The sequence below is a fragment of the Notothenia rossii genome (genome assembly GCF_949606895.1).
Source record: "Notothenia rossii genome assembly, chromosome: 1".
Lineage (NCBI taxonomy): Eukaryota > Metazoa > Chordata > Actinopteri > Perciformes > Nototheniidae > Notothenia > Notothenia rossii.
This window is the reverse complement of record NC_136912.1, coordinates 40,009,688-40,013,563: the sequence shown is the minus strand read 5'-3', so window position 1 is coordinate 40,013,563 and position 3,876 is coordinate 40,009,688. Positions and strand designations below refer to the sequence as shown.

Below are 3,876 nucleotides of genomic sequence, written 5' to 3'. Positions count from 1 at the left end.
TTTCCTTTTCACCCAACAACGACAACCGACTCACAAAACGCTATGTTGTACCACAGGACCATTTTTTTAAAGCAATATTTTTAGTGGCCCGAGCGAGCAAAGTCCGTTATGCTGGCCCGGGGTGTCTAAATAGTGCTTCCGGGCCAGCGGGCCATTTAATAGAGAGGCGAAGTCCCTCCCCTTCCGGGAGCTTCCATGGGACCCCGGAAGCGGAAAATTATACATTGAAGTCAATGGAGAGAGAAAAGTTATCTTTTGATCCCGTTTGAATTGTGCCACGAATGACACATATGATGTTTGTCAATCTCAAACAATCATTTCCATGTAAAAAAAAGTCACAGTTTGTCGTAAAACTGTTGAAATATAAGACTATGAAAAATACGCAACTAGAAAGACTACAAATCCCAAATGCATTCTGGGTCGCGTAAGTGATGTCATAGGCGATAATGCTCCAAGACTGGTTGCGACTCGCAAAGCAGAGGAAGAAGAAGACTGATTTATTCCCTCCAATAAATATAAGAGATTGCTCCAATAAATGCACTTTTACAAGATGCCTGTGTGCTTTGTACCAGGTTGTAATCACAAAAGAGATCATACCACTTGCTCGTTCTATCGCTTCCCGTCTTATGAAAAGACCAGGAGTCGTTGGACCAAACATATCAGGTAATATACATGTTTTGCATGGAACATAGTCAGGTTAGCTACCTAGCTAGTAGCGAGCATGTTAGTTAGCATTACATTACATTACTTAGCCTTGTCATTTGTATTAGCCTTAACATGAAGTAAACCAAAATGGTAAACAGTAAGAGTAGTCATGATGGTAAGTATTTTGTGAAACATTTGAAGAGTAGCCTATCGCCCCCTCCACCAGGTGCTAAGGGGGCGGGAGGTAGGCTAACGCGACATTAGCATATTTTCTACTTAATGCTATCTGCACACATGGTTAACATTGAACATTAAAAGATCAGGCAGTTCAGGGAGAGTCGAAGGAAGGAAGGCAGGCAGCTTTGCATGACATTCTTCTGGACGTGTTTCATTGTGATGATAGTGAGTCAATCTGTTTGTTGGAAAGACAGTAGTTGAGTGATTACTGAGAGAAAATGATTAAAATAGATAATTATTCAGTGTTGTTACTTTAAAGTGTTGTTACTGACCTTTTTCTCTTTTATTTTCTTTACCTCACCTGTAACTGCTGAGACCCTGAGGAACATGCACACTGGACTGACCTGCTCTGGCAACCTGATTTCCACTGTACGTAATAGTATTTGGTTATGGTATATTATTTATATACATCAAAGGCACAATGCACCCCCCAGAGACACACATGTATTGAGTGATATTTTGCATTGGTCATGTGAAATCATCTTTACATACTAGAAAACTGCAGGAGTGGCAACTTATTTTGAAATTGAATTTTTAATATCCGATAATAAAGTTGATCTGTTTTCTTTATTCTTCTCTCTTCCCAGCTCCATCCATCACCATTCTCTGTTCCTGCAGGTCCTGCTTGCTAATCAATATTCATATATTTTTACACAATTACAAATAAAGTCAATGTATTGTATGACATGAAGTTGTGCTTCATTCTGAGTCAATAATAAATTCATTCTGCCTTCAACTGCAAAATTATTGTGGACTGCACCGACATCCATGTAGCTGTCCCCCAGTAAGATGAACCAAGCAAAGCTGACACTCAACATACAGCTGTACTCTTAAGTTTACATGAAGAATTTGTGAAATATTGGTAATAACAGGTTTAAATGATTATTAGTAATTAATTATATAATTGTCTCATTGTAGACGAGCAGACAGGGAGCCAGACGAGAAAAGCAGAATATGCAGCTGCCATTTTCCACATGGAAAAGAGAAAGGGCCAAGTGTATTTGAGTGGACAAAAGAGAAATCCCAAATACGAAAAATAAAATTATACAATTTACAGATATGTATACAAATATATATATATCCTATATACACCATGTATAATGATAGTGTATGTAGAAGGAAGTGTGGTAGATAACAAGTAAATATAGAGTTACATACAGATCCATGTTACAGCAAAAGATGGAATAACTAAGAAGCACGCAGTATAATAATAATTACACGCAACAATTAAATAACTGCTCAGCATCTCCACCACAATCCCAATCTGCTGTGTCCTGTTTTCCTCCCCTCTGCATAACACCCCATCACACATACGAAACACAACGCAGAGTCCGAGGGTGTTAAGAGTATGTTTATTTAAATGTCCTCCTCTCTACTGGCCAACACAGGGAGCATATGCTGGGTGTAGAATTGTTCCAGGAGGAGGAGATTTCCATGCCATGCAGGGCCTTTGGGGATGGGGATAATGATCGCTTCCTTCGTGGTCCACAGTAGCAGAGACTCCGGTCTGTGATGTGCAGCTGTTATATAATATACAATACATTTTTGAAAAACATTTGATCAACAAAAAAGGATTTGGTCAGGATCTAGAGTCAGTGTGTAGTTTATTAATTAATCAATGCTCTCTACATTAGGAAAGCACATACCAGTGTACCAGAGGGAGTCACAAGTCTGTGCCTAGATAACCAAACAAATTGACAACGGGGATGCAAACTCATCAGGTATGAAAAAGGTGACAAGGATCCGAGCCCCCCGACCCCACAGAATATCGGCTTTAAAATTAGGAATAACAGAGGATTTTAGCAGTCAGAACAACTAAAGCAGCAGTGTTAATAATAATAGAAACGCCATAGAGTCACATCTAATAGAAATATATAAAAAGCATTTATTTTAATTGTGTAGCAGTCAGTTTATAATTTTGGCAGCACTGTTGAGCATTTTGAAAATGTATTTTCATGCCTCTGTGCAAGGCTTAGTCTTTCTATCTTTATAGCCACTGGTGTAAAGTAACTAAGTTCATAAACTCAACAAGTACTATAATTGGGCACAATTTTGAGATACTTGTACTTTACTTAAGTATTTCAATGTTTTGCTACTTTGTACTTCTACTCCACTACAGTTCAGAGGTACATGCTGTACTTTTACTCCACTACATGTATTTAATCCCTTTAGTTACTTTACAGATGTGGATGAATGATGTGAAATATAATCAAGTGTTAAAATCAGACTTTAGTTCCACCTGGAGTAAATCCACAAGCTACCCTGCAGTATACAAAGTCATTCAAACTAGCTGCACCTTTACCAGCTTTGAGAACACTTTCATGATCAATCATTATAAAACATATCATATCTATTATTCTGAAATGGACCAATCTGCACAATGACTACTTTTACTGTCGCTACTTTCACTATATTTTGATAATAATACTTTTACTTGAGGAAGATTTTGAATGCAGGACTTTTACTGTAACAGAGTATTCCTACACTCTGGTACTTCTACTTTTACTCAAGTACAAGATCTGAGTACTTCTACTTTTACTCAAGTAGCCTACACGATCTGAGTAGGCTACTTCTACTTTTACTCAAGTACAAGAACTGAGTACTTCTACTTTTAATTAAGTACAAGATATATACTTATACCACCTCTGTTTATAGCCTATGAAAAAAACGATTAGAAAACGAAGGCTAAAGCTAACGTTAGCAGATAGTGACAATGTATGCTAGTTAGCTAGCTCAACGATAATATTGCGACGGGGAAAAAAAACGTTTCAGTGCACATCACGCTCTGCCGCTCCGACAGGGAGCTCTACTCTGAACACCTGAACGGCCCGTTCTAACAGCTGTTCACCAGCGGTCCAGTCTGTGCCACAGTGACTCCGGACGCACAGTTAATATTAACGAACGCACCGTCGGTAATGTAGCTGCTGAAGCTAGACCATCATCGCCAAGCAGCAGAGGCTTATTATACATCATGAGCAGAGCCGACAGGCAGGA

The 3,876-nt window shown here is 38.7% G+C and overlaps 1 long non-coding RNA gene across 1 annotated transcript; it reads left to right on the top strand.

Moving 5' to 3' along the window:
• The first annotated feature begins 271 nt into the window (after positions 1–271).
• LOC307018231 lies at positions 272–1,567 on the top strand. Its single transcript, XR_013802382.1, has 2 exons — positions 272–1,251; positions 1,470–1,567. It is a non-coding gene; the product is annotated as an uncharacterized lncRNA (long non-coding RNA).
• The last annotated feature ends 2,309 nt before the right edge of the window (positions 1,568–3,876 follow it).